The sequence below is a fragment of the Onychostoma macrolepis genome, chromosome 22 (genome assembly GCF_012432095.1).
Source record: "Onychostoma macrolepis isolate SWU-2019 chromosome 22, ASM1243209v1, whole genome shotgun sequence".
In the NCBI taxonomy this organism is placed as follows: Eukaryota; Metazoa; Chordata; class Actinopteri; order Cypriniformes; family Cyprinidae; genus Onychostoma; species Onychostoma macrolepis.
The window spans coordinates 35,678,124-35,700,114 of record NC_081176.1 but is presented as its reverse complement, the minus strand read 5'-3'; the positions used below and the strand labels follow the sequence as shown (position 1 = coordinate 35,700,114).

Sequence of the window (21,991 nt, the reverse complement as noted above, 5' to 3'; positions counted from 1 at the left end):
TGAAATAGTAATAAATCGCATTTTAAATCGCAAATCACAATTTTGATCATAAAAATCGCAATTAGATTTTTTCTCCAAATCGTGCAGCCCTACACTGTAATATGCTCTGGTCAGCTCCCTGCTTAGATTCATAGCAGACTGTCGTCACTCAATGGCTGGATGTCTAAGTTATCCAAAGAAACAAGTGTTAATGATAAATCCCCTGTGATGTTTGTACTGGCTACTGTATACAGGCCACCAGGGCACCATACAGACTTTATTAAAGAATTTGCTGATTTTCTATTGGAGTTAGTGCTGACTGCAGATAAAGTCCTAATTGTTGGTGATTTTAATATCCATGTTGATAATGAAAGAGATTCGTTGTGATCAGCATTTATAGACATTCTAAACTCTATTGGTATTAAACAACATGTGTCAGGACCTACTCATTGTCGAAATCATACTCTAGATTTAATACTGTCACATGGAATTGATGTCAGTGGCATTGAAATTTGTCAGCAGAGCGATGATATTTCAGATCATTATCTAGTCTCCTGTATACTCCATATAGCTAAAGCTGTAAAGCCAACTCCTTGTTACAAATATGGTAGAACCATTACCTCTACCACAAAAGACTGCTTTATAAATAATCTTCCTGACTTATCTCAGTTCCTCAGCATATCCAATAGCTCAGAAAAACTTGATGATGTAATAGGAACTATTACAGACTCTCTCTTTTCTAGCACTTTAGATACAGTTGCTCCTTTACGCTAAGGAAGATTAAGGATAAGAGTCCAACACCGTGGTATAATGAGCACATTTGCGCCCTAAAGAGAGAAAATGGAGCGCAGCTGGAGGAAAACTAAACTAGAGGTATTTCATTTAGCTTGGCAGGAAAGTACCCTATCCTACAGAAAAGCATTAAAAACTGCTAGATCTGATCACTTTTCGTCTCTTCTAGAAGAAAATAAACAAACCCCCCGGTATTTATTCAATACAGTGACTAAATTAACAAAAAATAAAGCATCAACAGGTGTTGGCATTTCCCAAGAGCATAGCAGTAATGACTTTATGAACTACTTTACTTCCAAGATCGATACTATCAGAGATAAAATTGTATCCTTGCAGCCGTCAGCTACAGTATCGCATCAGATAGTATATAGCGCACTATAGATCTCCTGAGGAACAATTCCATTCATTCTCTACTGTAGGAGAAGAAGAATTGTATAAACTTGTTAAATCATCTAAACCAACAACATGTATGTTAGACCCTATTCCATCTAAACTACTAAAAGAGCTGCTTCCAGAAGTCATAGATCCTCTTTTGGCTATTATTAATTCATCATTGTTATTAGGAATGTCAGCAGAGACCAGGACACCTAGATGAGCCCCAGAGACAGATCCCCAGTGAGGACCCCGCCACCTAGACATCCATCGGGAAAAGACCACAGGAACCAGATGAGCCCTTACAATCTGACTTTGCTGCAGTTGGAACAAACTGCTGGTTCGTCTGGTCAGAGGAGAACTGGCCCCCGACTGAGCCTGGTTTCTCACAAGGTTTTTTTCTCCATTCTGTCACAGAGGGAGTTTTGGTTCCTTGCCGCTGTCGCCTCTGGCTTGCTCAGTTGGGGACACTTAATTTCTAGAGATATCGCCGACCTGATTCACACTATTTAAACTGAACTGAGCTGGATGATGACATCACTGAATAATGAAATGCCTTTAACTGAAAATTGAGTGTTTAATCTTGTCATTTTACATTATTGACACACTATTTTGATAGTGTGCAGTTGCTTTGACAAAATTTGTATTGTTAAAAGTGCTATATAAATAAAGGTAACTTGACTTGACTTGACTTGAATGTATCCTTTTGAATGATATAAAGTCTGGGCTGTGAGCCTGCCTGTTATCTCTTTTGCTCACAGATGCAAGCTGTGTGTAAACCAGATCATTCTCTGCAGAGAATTAAAGCAAGAAAAATACAAACCTCTGTTTGGTTTTTCATTCTCAGTCTTCACAATTAGTTTATTACTTTGATTAATAAGAAATTCCCACGACAGCAGGAACTGAGTTTGACACCCTGTCATATGAAGTGTCGCCCGCAGTTCGAAGAATGAAACAAAGACTTGGAGTTTTGATTCTAGAAAAATTAGATTTTATTCGTCGATATAAAACCAAGCTCTCTCTTCAGAAAAGCTTCTCGACTGTTCTTTGTCTCTGGTTTATATACAAGCCATTTAAGGCGGATTCTAAGGTTAAGTCATATGCATACATTTCACTTGTGTATGTAACTCTATCTGTCCCAGAGGAGAAGAGACCCTCTAGAATTTGTTATGGGGGAGAAAGCCCCCTCCTCATTTCTTCCAGATGTGCTTTGCCACGCACGCACTTTGACACAAAGGCCTTCAGAATATATTGGAAGATTCAACAGATACCTTATAAGCAAAATTCACCTTGATTATGTCTAAATAATTCTGATTAATATCCATAAAAATCTTCTACATTCCTCCCTTTGAGACTTCATTAAGTCTCACAATTTGTTACATCTACCCAGAGTGCTACTTCATAATTCAGTCCTTTCAGCTAACACTATCTAGTGACTAAGTAAGTCACGCAGGTTTACCATCAACGACTAAATGATGCGGCAGCACTCTGGAAGAAAATCAGAACCAAACATCTCTCCACTTTTAATTAGAAGAGAGTAAAAGATTCTGTCTCCTTTCCCCTTTATAGTAAAATACAATGTTAAAAGAGCGTGCGATTGGTTCAGCGCTTGCCTGTGGTTGTCACAGTTATGTATATCAAAAACATAAAACACATTCAAAACATAATACATCGAATATTCCAAGAAACAATAGTTCAGATCTCCTTCTGGCGCAGTATTACTTGGTATAAAAGTATAGCATTGATCCCCAGCACAACACAGACTCCTCCTTTTCAGCTAACAAATAGTCTAAAGCTATTCTGTTTTGCCATGTCATTCGCTTGTTGCATCCAATTGTTCTCCTAAAAGTGATAAGGCGTTATCAGTGTAATTAATAAATCTCTGCTGGTTGTAATATATATAATTGATCCATTCTGTATTTTTATTTTGCAATCTAAATGAATATTGATTCAAATCCTGATTTAACTTCATCTCTTACCTTAAATTCATGAGGTATCCCTCTTGGTTGACCAATAGCATCTATATAAACTGCAGGGTCTTTTCATAGGCCCTTCTCGATCTAGATTTCTCTTCTTTTGTTTCTCCTTCTTCTAAAGAGATGTGATTCATTTTATGTGTCAACATAACCCTAGTGCATAATCCTGACCATTTTCTGGTACTGTTGTCAAAAGGCCATATTCTAATCCACACATCCACCATGTCTACTAATGGAATATCAATGTCATCAAATATAGGTGTTGGGCCTTCTTTTACCACTAAATAGTCAACTGTGCATCGCGGTATTTGCCATATTTTGCTACACTTTCCTTTAAATCTTCCTACGTCAACATTTCCTTTTTCTCATAACATTCAAATTCCTGATCTGCCATTAATTGTATTCTTCCTTGCGGCTTTTGGATTTTTGTTTCTTGTATAATAGGCCATTTACGGGTACATTCACACTGCAATTCAGTCACTTCTCTGTAGATCATTGTGGATTGGAGAAACTGGCACCAATATGGGCAAAGATGCCATTTTTTGGGTACAGTTTCTAAAGACATTTATCGCTTTACCTCTTTCAATAAAGCATTTACTTCCCATTTTTAATACATCTAACCCCATTGCATTAGACAGTCCTGGACATGTCTTCAACCATTCATCATGAAATATTTTGCAACTAGAACTGTGTATATGTATTGGTACAATATATAAAATTGGTCTCGCTTCAAGGCAAACTATGCAGTTTTCCCATTCTTCTTTTTCGCTGTGTAATTTACCCATTTATACCAACTATTATCTTCTGCCTTTTCCCATAATATATCTGAATTGCTTTTAATAGTGATGTTATGATTGTCATCTGCAATGTGTCTATTTTGTCTAGATATTTTTTCCTCCTCTATTTGTGCTTGTTCATTTTGGATTAAGTTGAAGTCACTGTTAGATTTATTTGAGGGCTGAAAAGTTAATTCTTGGGAAGTCTGGTTGCTGTTGGTTCTCGTTTGCATTTGCAATTGAAAGGAAGTCTGGTTGCCGTTGTCTTCAGCTCGAGCTTGTAGAATGACAATATGCATTAGGCATGTGATGATCATCAGATATCTTTCCACTTCCTCTTTTCCATTTGTTGGCTCCCAAGTATTCTGATCGTCTCGTTAGCTGTCCCATCACTCATTCCATCTTCACCAGGGTGACTCTTTGCGAATCGTTGCAATGGTCTTTCCCTCGTTGGCAAGGGAGGGTCGTTACTAGCACGCCCTTCATCCCTCACTTCATGCTGTGTGGGGTTGTTGAAGCTGGTTGGCGTATTTTTAAGGTGAGAGATGTGGACCCAGGTGTCACTTTGCAACTATTTTGCTGATCAATGCAAGATTCTTCCTTGAGGCCATAACTGCACACTCACTGGTTCTTAATGGTGGAGCAAACCATTCCTGGGCCTTGATATAACTGCTGTCACCTGTAAATGGAAACTTTCAGAGTTTTTGTTAGTGATATCAAACATGCTCATTTGCTCATCGGATAGTTATCCTTCTTGGTGTGACCTGTGGAAGTGTCATGTGGGTTGAGGGCTGTCCTGGCCCCATTTTTGAGCTCTCAGAACTCCATTGCTGTTAATAAAATGAGTATACTATTTTCTATAATATGATAAAGAATTTGGTTTTACTCAGTTATCTGCATCCTTACAATTTTTCAATTCATTTCAAATTTATTCTTAACAATTTACTAATTCAGTTATCTCTTTGTTTTATAAACTTAGTTCCACTAAATCACTAGATAATTTCCTAGGCCTATCTTGTTCAGTAGCGTTGGCCTTTTGACCTGGAAAACACTCAACCCACTTTATGTTAACAGTTAGAAAGGCAATATTTTATCCTTTTGAGACAGAATCAGCTCCATCATGTTATGCTGAAAAGAAAGTTAGATGTGGGTGGACAGAGCAAGCTTGCTTGCTTTGTCTTCCCATGTAATGCGCTGCAAGTGTGGCACTGTTTTTCTTTCTGCCACAACAATAACCTAGGTACTGACCAGGAAACTTAACCGAATTCATCCATGGTCTTTATTTTACTGGGCGTTATTTGCCCTGTGGGCCCACATACTGTATTCAAATCTGCATACAGCTATTTGGCAAAATAATTGATTTATTTCAGTGTCTCGTCAGACACCTTCTTTCACTCCATACCACACTATCATTCATACTTTTTCACACCCTTTCACACCCCCCTTTTTGGCCAAAAACATATTTTGTCTTGAGATTTCAGCTGATTGTGAACTGAATGGTTTTAGTTGTGGAATGCTACGGATTCCGAATATAACATGAAGTTTTTTGTTACACTCTACTGAGCGTATACCTGGTAGCATTCAACATAGTGTCTAAATGTCATTATGCAACTGGACAACGTCAGTCACTATAAGGTTTGCTTTAACACTGCAGTATAAACCTCCTTTTTCTTTTTCTCAAACAAAATCTAATAGATTAATTGGTTTAGATTATTTGTTTTAGGCATTGTGCAGTTGAGAGAGTCAATTGTAATTTCTCAAATGCCACTTGTTTGTCTAATTTAAAGTTTAGTCATAATTTTTTGTTATTGCTCATGAGCTACTTTTGAGATGATGCTTAGAGATCTCTGCATAATTTAGGATCCATGGCCATCAATATTTCTATCTTGTTATCCTCAGTTACGGCAGCATATGTGATTTTGGATCTTTGGCGTAAGTTTTTTATGCTTTTAGGCAATCCAGCCCCAGAAAATTACCATTAAACGAAATGGAGTGACCAATATTTTTATTTTATCAGCCATATATATTTTCCTATTAGACATCTTGTCTACTTTTTTTTCTTTCCCAAAGAGTTCAGCATTGTTGTCAATAATTCAGTTGTGCATTTTTCCCTCGTTGGTTAATGAAATAGCCCTCACTATGCCAAATCCAGCTCGATTTTTTTCCTAAATTGTTGAGTCAAGCACCCACTTCTGTCTGTCAAAATTTCTTATTTCTTAAGACATAAGGCTGGACTGGTACCTATTGAAAAGCAGATTCAGAATGTTAGTCAAAACACAGAATTCAAAAACTGCTGTGAGACCAGTGAATAATCAAGATTAATAAAATTAATAAAATGATTAACAAATTTTGAAACAGTCTCTAAAGTGATCAAATAAATGTGCTTCACCTGTGCACACAATGGGAAGGGATGGAAGTGCTTCTGGTTAGATCATCAGTTTGTTGAAGCTGTTTAGCTGTTGCACTGGGTTGTCAGTCTGTGATGGCACTCAAAGGCCCGATGTTGTGGTGTATGATTTCCGTTGTTTCTCTGCCTTTCCTCAGTCTGGCTTTTGATTGTTCTTGCCAGAGTTTTGCATTTCAGGATGTTCTCTTCACACTCAGGAAAAGTCTCAAGTGAAAGATTCACCTTTTCCTGCTTTAAGTCAGCTCTTCTCCATGCAGAAGTGTGCACTCCTATTTTCGGCGGGTAGCTGAAAATCCATCAGCCCCTCCCCCTTCTTCTCTCTACAGCTGTCTTTGCTTCTTCGCCACTTTGTTAGACAGACTCCATTGCTTTGTCAAGGCACTGATCCAGAAGCCATCTGAAATCTTAACACTCAGAGACTGCATTATTCAAATTGCACCTTTGTAAACTGTGAGCAAATTGTCTCTGAGCAATCAGCTCTTTATCTAATTTTCACTTTTCAACCATCTCTTTCTATGGCCCCTTAATAAAAAGGTAAAAATAAGTAAATAAAATAAAATAAATAAAAAGGTAATCTGGTTAAAAACAGCAGTTCCTTATTCTTTTTAGTAAAGCAAGTTCTTCATTGCAGGAAAATAGCAAGCAGTTTTTTCTTTGCAAAATGCAGAAAGCAGCAGTAATCTACCTTTATTATGTATTATAATCAAAAAAAAAATCCTTTCTGTTACAACAGTATGTATGGCAAACTAAAGACATCGATCATAATTTTTCTTCTATATTTGCATGGTTTAAAATAATCCAGTAATGGTGAATGAATTTTCCCAACCAACATAAAATAATTCCTTTTATTTAATTTAATTATTTAATCAACAAATTCCATTATTATTTTTAAATATCCTAAAGCTTTTGATTCAAAATTTCTATGAACTTGGTCACCCAATCTTGCTCTCATTCAACATTGCACTACACAAGTTATATTTGGTTAGCTCAAACCCAAATCTCTAATTCTGTAATGGATTAACCTTCATACTGTCTCCCAGGGACAACAAGATACAAATTTTGGAAGTCTTCAGTTATAAGCACGTGTAATATTTTTATTCATCTATTAATTTTTATAATAATGTTGCCACTATTTTTCAATTAATTTTTATTCTTCATTTTATGACCTTTTATTATATCTGATGCATGTACACTTTCTATATGCTTTTTCTTTATTTTATGATCACATAGTATTCATAATATCTTTAATAATGATTTTTATTTATTCATTTCTTAATTATCTCTCGCCTCTATCGTTTTATTTAGTGCGCACTTATTATTTTTAATGTTCTTTATTGAACTTCCTCACTTAATATCTCTTCTGCACAGCGCTGCTCTCAGAAATGTTTTCTCTCCCTCTTGCTTTTTTCTCACACAGACACCCAACATAGGATCTTGTTACACATCTGGATTCAATCTCTATTGACCCTATTTCCCTAGCAACATGCACACCTCTAAGTCCCTCTTGAGTGTGACACGAGCTGCAGCCGTTCTCCATTTAGAAAAAGGCACACTTCTCTCCCCAAACCCAATTGGAACTTATGTGTTTTCTCTTAACTCTCAGTCTTTCACACACACATGCATTCAGACACGGACACAGTTTCAAACATTCTCCAAAACAAAACAACAAAACAAAGCTTTTTTCTCTCGAGTTTCCACCTGCTCCAAAATACTGGTTCTGGTACTGTAACCTCTCTGTATTCTCTTTTCGCAGTAAAAGAACAAGATTCTGTCAGGAATTTTAACCTACCCAAGCAGTCCCCTGTGACCTTACAATATTTTTTGTCTTTTTTAATTTAATCAGGGCGGTATCGTAGGTCTTGCGCGCTCTCTATACTATATCTACTTCACGTCTATCTCCGTCTCTTCAGGCCCAGCCCAAATAAACACAGACCATTGCTAGCAATGTATTTTTGCCTGCATCATCTCAGTTCAGTTTAAGTTACTCATCAAGACCTCAAACAATAAACCAGATAATGCATGCAGTTATTTTTCTGGAATAAAAACTCCTCTTTTTTAAATCTTCTCATCTTTAAATTTAGTATTTTGGAAGAGCAAAATTTAAGTGACCTTACCACCAAGAACAGATTTTGCAAACAACACAATATTATATAAGCAAAAATGCTTACCTGATTAAAAAAGGTGGCCACCTTTACGTGTTGTTTGAAATCTGCTCCAAGCGGTGGTACACTTTGTGGCTCTTTTCCAGATCCTGTTCGTGACGCCAAATGAAGTGTCGCGCCCCGCAGTTCGAAGAATGAAACAAAGACTTGGAGTTTTGATTCTAGAAAAATTAGATTTTATTCGGCCGATATAAAACCGAAGCTCTCTCTTCAGAAAAGCTTCTCGACTGTTCTTTGTCTCTGGTTTATATACAAGCCATTTAAGGCGGATTCTAAGGTTAAGTCATATGCATACATTTCACTTGTGTATGTAACTCTATCTGTCCCAGAGGAGAAGAGACCCTCTAGAATTTGTTATGGGGGAGAAAGCCCCCTCCTCATTTCTTCCAGATGTGCTTTGCCACGTACGCACTTTGACACAAAGGCCTTCAGAATATATTGGAAGATTCAACAGATACCTTATAAGCAAAATTCACCTTGATTATGTCTAAATAATTCTGATTAATATCAATAAAAATCTTCTACACATACAGTGTCATGCTTTGTTATATATGTAAAGGTTTGACTTTGCAAAGGGAAACATTTCTGTTTAGCCAACAAGAACATTACAGTGGCACATAACTTCAAATGAAGCCCATCAATGCTTTCAGGATATTGCTGGACAGCGAGAAGATATGCTCCATTTACAAGAGACAAGCGCACAGGACTTAACTATGTACACAATTGATTTTTTGTCTTTTGTTTCATAACACATTTGATTTATATGACTCTTTTGTTGATTTATAAAGTGTTGCATAAATAGGAAAGATAACAGGTATAAAAACCTTCGGCAGTAGCCAAACAGTTGTTTTGTCATATTTAAATTAAGCACAACAAAACACATACATTTATTATTATTATACATTTTATCTCTAAAGCAGTGTTTTTGCTCAGTGGAAGATCAATTTAAAACAGCATGAGCTTCACTTATGCAGCAATGAAGAGAGGCTCGTTTCACCTAAAAATGATCATTGTGTGATTACACAGACTCTCCATCATGTGTCAGCGAAACACTAACGGAGAGATTTTTAAAAAATGGTTAAGTACATAAACGGAAGCACTTTGTTTATGCATGTTTACTGTAATATGTATTTTTCATTTCAATCTAGTTTTATTTTATCAGTACTTATAATTGTATTTTCACTATTAATGTTAGTGTTAATGCAATGCATGACCTCTTGTTGTTAATTATCTGTAGTTATTTGTTGTCAACATTTGTTTGTCTGAATGTGCCCTCTAATTGTCTGGTGTATTTTGTTTGTCAGTTGCTTGTATTATTTTGTGAAGTGTCCTTAGGTTTTTGGAAGGTGCTATAAAAATAAAACATTATTATTAAATTAGAGAGCAATACAATAGATTTACTACTAGATCTACAACCATTTCAATTATAGAACTCTATTTGCATTTTAGTAGTAAAAGCTCAAGCTGAGCCTCGGGTTCGAGCCTCCATTGGGGACAGCAAGCCAAGTTTGTTTACCATTAACCATCAGGACTGGATGGGCAGGCGAACTCGTGAAATGATTAACAAATCTCACATAACAGAAATAAGATTGCACAAGCACTTAAAAAGAGGCAAAACAGACAGTCAATTTAATGAGAAAAAACACACTATGCAAATATTTATGTGATTAAGTGATGATATTGCAGTCATTGTAAAACATTGCTTAATTCTGTATGCACAGCATAGGCCTTATACTTTGTACTGTGCTATTTGTAAATCATGTTTTTTTTAATTTACTTATTTGTGAATATTTTTATTGTTAAATGTATTTTAATGGCATACAGTCTGGAAAGCAAAGTACAGGGTTTGTTTAAGCTCAAATTTAAGACTTTTTATGACCTGCACAAATAAAATGAATACCATATGAGCGGGGTAGGGCAATGTCTATAGTACCATATTAAACTGTAAAAAGCATAATTTACAATTCAGATAAAAGTTTTCACAAAAACTTTTATAAAATGATCAATTTTACATTTCAGACTTTAAACCATTTTTTAAAAAATGTCAAATAAGTCAAAAGTATTAATTATTATATTGATTTAAACAATTATTATCAAAATTATTATATAAATTCAATAACATGAATTAGGGGTGTGCGATATTAACAAAAAATGATATCTTGATTTTTTCTGGGATTTTATCGATAATGACACGATATTTTGCTGAGTGTGTTATTGTGCTGGTATTTTAAAGATTACTGTGGACAGCTGACTCCTGAATTTTTTTTTTTTTGATATTCTTCATGTTCTGTGTGGTCAGTTCACAGCAGTGATAGAAATGAATCGTTTCCAATAAGTTTTATGGGTATTTTTTACCTTTAAGCCATTTTTTCTAGAAGTGTGAATCATCTTTGATTCAAATTCTTGCATTTGGGCTGTTGCCAAGCAAATTAAATCAGTATCAACAAAATATATCTTTGCAATGCATCTATGGCATTTAGATGCATTTACTGTTTAATGCAGTTACAAATGCATAAATAATGTTTTGATATTTGAAACATAAAACGTTGAAAACTAATGTTTGAAATCATTTAAAAAAAATGAAGATACTTTAAACTACTGATGGCAGCAATTCACTGTTAATAAGTGAGTCACTGCATTTGAACAATCATTTAAACAATTGATTCATTCAGGAACGAAACACCGTCATGTTGCTCAGAGACGCAAAAACAGTGCTGTGGCTGTGTTTGGAATGGTTTTTGTTGGCGAAATAGAGCAAAAGCAGGAAATATGGTGTCTCAACGTAAGTCTCTTAACATTAACTTCTTGTTTATTGAACTGTTGCATAAAATCAATATATCACATTTGTAATCATGCTGACTTTTGGACAAAAAACAGCTCTCTTCGTGTGATATTAACTATATGAAATGATATGAATATAGGCTATGCATTTTCTGCCCCCATATTTTAAATTATGTGATCATTCTAAATGCATTTTAATAGAATCGTGCAGTGAAAGAAGGCACTCGTACGCGCGCTAGTATATGTTAACTGATTCATTCTCTGCCAGCAGCTGTCGCGTTTGGCACAAATATAACTGTTTTCATGGTAAAGGCAGTAAGCAGTGCAGCACCGGACTTTGAACTTGCAGCGCTCATGTTCATTTCATGAAATTGTAGCCTTTTGAAGTTTAATCGTCACATTCAGCCATATCGCAATTCTTTCCCCAAATTTAAGACCTCTTGAAATCATAATTAAGACTTTCATGTAACAAATTTAAGGCCTTAAAAAGTCTTAAATTGTACAACTAAATTTAAGACTTTTTAAGACCCCGCGGAAACCCTGAAAGTAAGAACTGAATTGTGCATATCATAATAAAGGTTGTGACCTTGAACTTATACACATGAACCAGTCGGTTCACATTAAAATCAGCTGATGATTAGACCTGGAGGCTCTGAATCCTGGCAAAGATCTCCATCAGTTTTCTCTCATTAATATGAATGAGTTCTGCCTCCTGTCTGGCTTCTCTGAGCTGTTCTTCATAATAACGCTTGTACTCAATCATTTCAATATTTTTCATCTGATTTAGTCTTTCTAACTCTTTGATCTTCTTTTCTTTCTCTTGCTCAGATGCTCTTAGTGTCTCTATTCTCTCTTCTAGTTTCTTCTTCTCTTCAGTAAATCTGGATTCCAGTTCTCTTTCTTCGTCTTGTAGTTTCTTCTCATATTCTCGTCTCAGTTCTTCTTCTTCAGTTTTCAGCATGTTCTCCACATCCTGGTAAGAGTCGCTGGTGTAAAATCCGCCTTCATTAGCAATGATCATGGCATCTACTTTCTGCAGGAACTTCAGAACTTGACTCCGATCCTCCATGTCTTTATTCTTGAAGATGTGATTTCTTCCTCCGCATCGACTCAGGATTTCTTTGAGGTTTTCACTGGCGTCACTCACATATTCTTCAACAGATCCGGTCAGTTCATCCCCGTGAGTGAAGAGGACGATTGTGTGTTTATCTGCTTCTTCTCCAAATATGGCTCTGATCTTCTCCACCGAGAGTCTCTCTTCTTCAGTGAATGGATCCACTTTAATGACCAGGATGATGGCATGAGGTCCAGGTGCTGTCATGTTTATACACTTACTGATCTCCTGCTTAAGATATTCCTCAGATACATCTGTGTCAAACTGTGATTTCTCTTCCAGCCACTTCTCCGCTCTCTTTCCAGCACTCTTTGGTCACAGATGAACCACTTTTTGCGGCTCTGAAGGCTTTTCTGCCCAGGATGGTGTTTCCAGAAGAGCTTTTACCTGCTCCAGTCTTTCCCACCAGCACCATCCTTCTCACAGACACTGAAAATAGAGAAAAGCTCATTTGTTTGCTAAAACAGCTTAACTGATTTTGAAGTCAATCCATAAAGCAATATTGTGAACATGTGCACTGAATGTGTATACTTACTATTTGGTTGATCTAAATCAAGGCTTCCCCTTCTACCTACAAAAGAAGACACAACAATATATTGTATTATTATTTTGCTAACTTAGTTAAATAGTCAAAAGCTTTTTGATTGAAGACAAAGACAAAATTAATGTAGACAATCTAAATAACCTAAAAATCATTTGTATAGGTAGTAATGCACAGCAAAAAACAGGTTATTTTTTTAACCCAACAGATGGGTTACACATATTGTGTCACTATGTTGGGATATTTTTTTTAAACATCGTTGGGTTTTTAGTAATAACCCAGCATAGGGTTAAATTGGTTCCCGCCGTGACGGTTCAAATTTTAACGGACGACATGTCAGTCAACAGAAGAAGCTGCTGCGGCTGCGTCAGTATGAGGTAAGTAATATCAGTTTTTGATATAACTCTTATAACATTATACTTATTATGGAAAGGAACGTTAAATGCACTCTAAAACTGAATTAATATATTTTTAAACAAAGTTTAGTCAGTGTATTGTACTACAGAAAATTTGCTCGATTGTAAATGAATAGCTTTAGCCCGCTAGCGAAACTGTTTAGAGATGCATTACAGTAACCTAACGTCAATAATGTGTGGTGAAATATATTTAGGCCTACTTAAGTATGTTAGGCAAGGCAAGGCAAGGCAAGTTTATTTATATAGCACATTTCATACACAGTGGTAATTCAAAGTGCTTTACATAAAAGGAAGTGAAATAGTCATTAAAAATAATAATAATAACAAGGAATTAAAAATAATAATAATCACAACAATAAAAACAAAGTGATTTAAAAAGAATTTAAAACATTTAAGAATAGAAAGAGATGTGCGGACTCTTTCCCGGCGCCGGTGATCATTGAACGGGCACACAGGTTACCCAGCGGCATTCAAGCTGGGAACACATCATCAAGGCCAAAGACAATGATACTGAAATTTCTTAACTATGCCGACAAAGTCAGAGTGCTGAGAGCAGATCGGGAAAGAGGTACAGTGATGTTCCAGAATCACCACATTATGTTCTTTCCGGATCTATCGCCTGAGGTGTTGAAACAACGAAGGCGATTTGACGACGTGAAACGAGAACTTCAGAGGAGGAAGATTAAATACGGGATGATTTTCCCCGCCAAGCTTCTGGTCATCAACGGAGACCGTCGTCTTTTCTTCAATTCCCCCGAAGAGGCCAACAAATTCATCGCGGGCTTGCAAAAGGATGCTGGGGAAGCAGAACACCACGCCATGGAGTAGTCTGAGGACGCTAAAGTTATTCGGCTTTTTAGGTTTTCAAAGTACTCTTTAAACTTACTATATAAGCCGGTAAGGTTGGTCATTTTGTATTTCACAGTCCACGAAGGGCTGGCTTTGATTTAGATAAAGAATGTTAAAACGGAGCTCTTAGGCTTTTATGTAAACTTATTTTCATATGGTTAAACGGGCATAACATTTCAGTAATATTAGAGCATGTGCTTGTTTTGATGTTTTGGATACGGTTTTTATTTTGTTTCTTAATACAGCAACCTCATAGCGTTCCTATTAAAGGACCGTTAGAGTACTTAACCAGAGTTCTAGTCATTGAAGCGATGTTCGCCATGCACTTTTTCAGTGTTAGTGCGTGTGCTTGGGGGTTATTTTGTATTATAATGGTTCTGATATGTTTTTTTTTTTTCCTGTTTGTTTTTTTTTTTTCTGTTTGTTTTTCCTCCTCCTTACCCTACTGTATTATATATACGTATACTTGCACATTTCAATTTACTGGTACCTTTTCGCCGACCCAAAACTACTTTAATTTTGTCGTAAATGACGGTGGATTCTAGTTTTACACTAACGTCGTGGAATGTTCGGGGGCTTTGCAATCTAGTTAAATTGAAACAAGTGATGAATAGAGTTAACTATCTTCATTCTAAAATATTGTTCCTGCAAGAAACTCATTTACTGCGGGAGGAAGTCATTAAACTACGTAGAAGATGGCCAGGCCAGGTTATAGCAGCATCATATGGTTCTCATTCAAGAAGGGTAGCTGTGCTGATACATAAATCAGTACCATTTCATGTATTAAAAATTATTCGTGACCCATCTGGTAGATATGTTATTATTTCTGGTAGGATGGTCAACGAATATTGTAATCTTGTGAATGTTTATGGTCCGAATACAGATGAGCCATCATTTTTTCATAATCTCTTCTTAATTTTGTCCTCTCTTCAGGGTAATTTAATAGTTGGGGGTGATTTTAATTGTACCCTAGATCCTAATTTAGACCGTTCCACAGGTATTGACACTTCACACTCACAGACTAGGAATATAATTAATCAATACATAAAGGATCTTAATTTAGCTGATATCTGGAGGTTTCAAAATCCAACAAAGAAAGAATTTTCTTGCTACTCTTCATCTTTTCATACTTACTCCAGAATAGACTATTTTCTAATTTCAAAAGATCTGATTGATTGTATATCTAATTGTAAATATAGTAGCATTGTTTTATCTGATCATGCATCATTATCACTGAAATACACTCTCAGAAATATAAGTAAAAGCCCATCTAGATGGCGTCTAAACATAAAATGGTTACATAATCCTGAATTTCTTGATTTTGTAGGAAACCAAATTGATTTATTTTTTGAGTGTAATACAAATCAGACCTCCGCCTCAATAAGATGGGAGGCATTTAAGGCTTATATTAGGGGGCAAATGATCAGCTTTACTAGTTCTAAGACAAACAGATCCATCCTTAAAATGATAGAACTGGAACAAAATATTAAAGACTTAGAAGAAGAAACCCTCAGAAAAGATACTCCTGAACTGAACTGACTTTTGTTACTTAAAGCAGAATTGAATGATATTTCTACTAATAAAGCTGTGGCTAATATAACTAAACTTAAACAAACATATTATGATCAAGGAGAAAAGGCCGGAAGGCAAAATGTAAATGTGATTAACGAAATAGAAATTATAGATGGTTCAAAGACAGTGATCCCCACTGAAATTAATAAGGCTTTTAGAAACTATTATGAATATCTTTATAAATCATCACTCCCACTGAATACCCATCTCTATAAAACATTTTTGGAAGAGATTCAGTTACCCTCCCTATCCGAGGAAGACTCTAAAGCACTGGATCAACCAATTGAAGAAGCAGACTTGACTGCAGCCATTAATTGTATGAGTAGTGGGAAAGCGCCAGGCCCTGATGGTCTACCCATAGACATCTATAAGATTTTTCACAACAAATTGATAACCCCAATGATTGATATGTTAAATGAATCATTCAATAATGAAGAACTACCTTTCTCCATGCGTTCTGCCCTCATAACTTTAATTCTTAAGCCAGGAAAAGACCCTACAAAATGTGGTTCTTACAGACCCATTAGTCTTTTAAATTCAGACACTAAGATTATTGCTAAAGTTTTAGCTAGTAGACTTGATAAATATTTACCATCATTGATTGATCCTGATCAAAACGGCTTTGTAAAAGGTAGACAAGCTTTTCGTAATATACGCACCATGTTAAATGTCATACACTTCAAAAAAGAAGCCCCTGATACTGCTTTACTCTCCCTAGATGCCGAAAAGGCTTTCGATAGGGTGGAGTGGGGTTATCTTTTTGATATCCTTTTCTGCTTTGGTTTCGGTCCTCGTTTTAGAAAATGGATCAAAATTTTATATTCAAGTCCCATGGCAGAAATATTGACTAATAATATAATCTCTAAATCATTTCAGCTTTCACGAGGCACACGCCAGGGATGCCCCCGTCACCGCTCCTTTTTACATTAGCTATTGAACCTTTGGCTAGTGCAGTACGAAGAAATAAAGATATATCAGGGATTACAATTGATGGTCTTGAAAATAAATTAGCTTTATATGCTGATGACATTATATTATTCCTATCCAATGTAAGTACATCTATACCATGTTTATTGAGCCTAATTAAAACATTTGGGTCTTTTTCAGGCTATAAAATAAATGAGTCCAAATCTATGATTTTATTTCTTAAAGAATCGGAACGTCTTACACCTCCCATCCAAACCCCATTTAAAAATGCTCATGAAGGTTTTAAATATCTTGGCATTAATATCTCCCCAGACCTAAATAATATGGCCTCCAGCAATTATAACTACATAACTAAGTTAGTCACGGAGTCAATTAACAAATGGTCACTTTTACCTATATCTCAGATTGGACGTATCAATATATTAAAAATGAATGTACTCCCCAAGTTCTTGTATTTATTTCAATCAATTCCCCTGCCTCCTCCACATAATTTTTTCTGTAATATGAGGAAGCTTTTCTCCAATTTCATTTGGGCAAATCGGCGTCCCAGATTGAGGCTCTCTCTTTTATATTTACCATATGAACGGGGAGGGTTGCAGTTGCCTAATCTTAAATGGTACTACTGGGCAGCTCAACTAAGAGCAGCAATGTTTTGGTTCACGAATGAAAATGTTATCCCTTGGGTATGGATTGAGGCCTGCACATCTGGGCAGGTGCCGTTGAATCTGTATTTGTACTCAGCACCCCTGTCCAAATTGAAAAAAGCCACTTCCAATCCCTTTGTTAAAAATACTATTGTGGCATGGTATGAAGTCTTGAAACATCTGGGAGAGGTTCCACAGTTATCACAATTTACCCCTATTTCGGGAAACACTAACTTTACACCTGGGACACATGATGCTGGATTTAAAATTTGGGCATTAAAAGGTTTGAGTAAGGTGAGAGATTTATTTAATAATGAAATTATGCTCAGTTTTCAGGAATTAAGACAAAAGTTTGATTTACCTAAAACACATTTTTTTAAATATCTTCAAATTAGGAATTTTATTAATAAGACACAGCATCATTCTCCTCTCTTGCCAGATCTGTCCCCTTTAGAAAAAATTACTGTAAACCATTTTAATGGGGGTAGACAAATTTCTTTATTTTATAGACTAATCTATACTAATTGCAAGGAAAATACAGAAAATAAACGTTTGGCATGGTGTCAAGATATAAGTGAGGATATAACAGAAGATGAATGGCAGAATATCTGTCTAAAGACCCATACCCAAACAATTAATACGAGGTTCAAACTTCTGCAATATAAATGGATTATGAGAGTATACATAACTCCAGAATTACTACATAAATTTAATCCCAACATTCCAGATCAATGCATAAAATGCAATCAAGAGATAGGAACTTTATATCATTGTTTATGGACGTGTCCCCAAGTTGAACATTTTTGGGAAAAAGGTTTAAACTTTTTATCCATGGTATTGAAACAAAATATTCCCAAATGTCCTAAAGTATGTATACTAAATATTTTCCCTGTAACGTGCACTTTTACTAGCTCTGATAAGAAACTGTTGATATTCTGTTTATTACAAGCAAAAATTACAGTGGCTCGTCACTGGAAAAACACAGAAAGCCCTCATTTTAAACAATGGTTACAAGAATTATCTCATTGCTTGGCTTTGGAAAAACTCACATATATTGTTAAGGGAAAACCTGAAAAATTTTTCAAAGTATGGAATGCCTTTATAGGATTCTTGAAGGAAGCTGATCCAAATAAATTTTCTGTGTAACTTAGCATATCATGCATCATCTGATATTAATGTACCATTGTTTTGACACCTTTAAATTGTAAGTGTATGTGCATGTATTTATATTCATTTGTGTAATTTTTTTTCTTTTGCTTTGTTTTGGGGGTTGTATTATTATTATTATTATTATACTATTTTTTATTTATTTTTTTATTTAAATTATTATTATTTTTTTTTTTTTCTTAAAACGTTAAAGTTTCTAAAATCAATAAAGACAGTGTTGAAAAAAAAAGAATAGAAAGTGATACATAGTGCAATCAGTTGGGACGTAGCACAGTGCTCATTCAACAAATGCACAGCTAAACAGATGAGTTTTGAGTCTGGATTTAAATGTGGCTAATGTTTTAGCACATCTGATCTCTTCTGGAAGCTGGTTCCAACTGCAGGCGGCATAATAGCTCAAAGTGGACTCCCCTTGTTTTGCGTGAACCCTTGGTATTTCTAACTGACTCGATCCTAATGATCTGAGTGGTCTGTTAGGTTTATATTCAGTGAGCATATCTCCAGTGTATTTAGGTCCTAGGCCATTGAGAGATTTATAAACGAGTAAAAGTACTTTAAAATCAATCCTAAATGTAATTGGAAGCGAGTGTAAGGACCTGAGAACTGGTGTGATATGCTCAAATTGTCTGGTTCTAGTCAGAATCCTGGCAGCAGTGTTCTGGATGAGCTACAGCTGTCTAATGGTCTTCTTTGGAAGGAGACCATTACAATAATCCACCCTGCTGGTGATAAAGGCATGAATAAGTTTCTCCAAGTCTTGACTGGACACAAAACATCTAATTCTTGCAATGTTTTTGAGATGATAGTATGCTGATTTAGTTACTGCTTTGACGTGACTACTAAAACTAAGGTATGTCTCCAGAAACACCTCAAGATTTTTGACTTGGTTTTTAGTTGATTGACCCCTAGAGTCAAGGTATGCATTCACCATGAGAACTTCATCTTTGTTTCCAAATGCAATGACTTCAGTTTTCTCCTTGTTTAACTGAAGAAAGTTCTGGCACATCCAACAGTTAATTTTGTCAATGCATTGGCAGAGGGAGTCAATGGGGCTATAGTCATTTGGGGATAAGGCTAGGTAAATCTGGGTATCATCAGCATAGCTGTGATAGGCAATTTGGTTCTTTCTCATTATTTGACTCAGTGGGAGCATATACAGGCTAAACAAGAGCGGTGCAAGAATTGAGCCTTGTGGGACTCCGCATGTCATGGACGTCCACTTAAACTTATGCTCTCCTATACTCACATAATAACCTCTCCCTTATGACCTGAACCATTTGAGTACCATCCCAGAAAGCCCGACCCAGTCTCTCTAGAAGTATGTTATGATCAACAGTGTCAAACGCAGCACTAAGATCTAGTAGTACCAACACTGATATTTTGCCAGAATCAGAATTGAAGCGAATATCATTTATTTCCTTAATAAGCGCTGTCTCTGTGCTGTGATGCACTCGGAAACCAGATTGAAAATTGTCCAGGTATCCATTTGAGTTTAAGTATTTGTTCAGCTGATTAAAAACTACCTTTTCAATAATCTTACCTATGAAAGGAAGATTTGATATTGTTGTTCAACATGGTGTTATCAAGATTGCGCTTTTTCAGAAGGGGCTTAACAACTGCAGTTTTCAGGGAGTTTGGAAAAGTCCCAGAAAGAAGTGAGGCTTTCACCACTTCTAAGAGATCTGCTTCTAAACAATTAAGCACACTTTTGAAAAAAGATGTGGGAAGTGTGTCAAGATAGCAGGTTGACGATTTAAGGTGCTGTACTATTTCTTTAAAAATGTTGCTATCAATTGCTTCAAAATCAGACATAGTCACTTATTTTTGAAATTGTGGTCGAATCTGTGTGACCTCTGCAAAACTAGATATGCCAATCTCCTTTCAGATATTATTGATCTTCTCAGAAAAGAAGGAAGCAAACTCATTGCATTTACTGTCGGAGAGCATTTCACTGGGAATCTGACTTGGGGGGTTTGTTAGTCTCTCAACAGTAGCAAAAAGAGTGCGAGAGTTGTTTAAGTTACTGTTTATTAGGTTTGAGAAGAAGGTCTGTCTAGCTGTGGCTAGTTCCACATTGGAAGCATGAAGGCTGTCTTTGTAGATGCTATAGTGAATTTCAAGTTTTGTCTTCTGCCACATCCGCTTTTCAATGCATAGTTTTTCTGCATTGTCTTTTCATACTCTGAACTGCTGTTGATTTTCTCCATGGTGATTTTTGTCTGCCATTCTTCTTGCTGACTTTTTCAGGAGCAATGTCATCAATAACATTCTTAACTTTTGAGTTAAATGAATCCAGGAGAAGACCAACAGAGTCTGCAGAAATGCTTGGTGTTAAAGATATAGCCTTCATAAATAGCGCACTAGTGTTCTCGTTAATGCATCTCTTTCTGACAGAGACAGATCTAGATTCAGTGGTAACAGAGATCAATATATCAAAGAAAATACAGAAGTGATCAGATAGTGCTACATCCTTAATAACAATGGATGAAATGTTTAGACCTCTACTGATGAGTAAATCTAGAGTGTGTCCACGATTGTGTGTGGGTCCATGCACATGCTGGGTCAGATCAAAAGTGTTTAAAACAGTTATAATTTATTTTGCAGTTTTGATTTCTGCATTATTTATGTGAATATTAAAATCCCCAGCAATAGTAAAACAGTCAAACTCTGAGGAAATAATTGATAACAGTTCTGTGAACTCTTCAACAAAGGCTGGAAAGTATTTTGGAGGCCTGTAAATAATGAAAAACAGAATGCGTGGAGCACCTTTCAGCACAATACCTAGATATTCAAAAAACAAATACTGACCAAATGACGCTTGCATTGATAAACATCTTTAAATAGAGCAGCTACACCTCCACCTCTCCTAACAGTCCTGCAGACACTTGTAAAATTAAAGTTAGGAGGGGCTGTTTCATTGAGGACTGTTGCACTGCAGTTGTCTTCAAGCCATGCTTCATTTAGAAACATAAAATCCAGGTTGTTTGTGGTTATTAAATCATTGATCAGAAATGATTCATTTTTAGTGAGCAAATGTTTAAAAATGCTAACTTGATGGAATTACATTTTGTCTCTACAGCAATCTTAGATTGACGCATTATAGGCCGCAGATTAGATGGGTCAGCCGTCCGGCCTGAGAAGGCCTTAGACTTTCTATCACGTGATAAAACAGAAATATAGAAGGCTACAGGCACACTGGGTTCCCGCTTGTTCTGTGAACATTTGTGAATGTTGCTGCTAATATAGCGGGGACCCGACACATATCACTGAGTGCTGTTATCAGTTGTTTTTGGTTCACCTACAGCCGATGGAGGAGGGTTTGGGCCCTGGCGTTGTGGCAGCGGTCGGAGAGCTCTCACAGGAGGAGGAGGGAGAGCTGGGCCTGCTGTCTTTGGTGGTTGTGGGGCCCGCCGTTTTTTAGTTGATATCTGGGGCTTGCAGCGAACGAGTGGGACAGTTTGGTCCCAGCATACACCAGTTCCTCCATTTTCTGTGAGAAGCTTAGGAGTGGAGATT

General features: G+C 36.3%; 1 pseudogene; it reads right to left on the bottom strand.

The window, feature by feature from the left end:
* Positions 1-11,882: 11,882 nt before the first annotated feature.
* Positions 11,883-13,786, bottom strand: LOC131531073 (GTPase IMAP family member 7-like; annotated as a pseudogene).
* Between the last annotated feature and the right edge of the window lie 8,205 nt (positions 13,787-21,991).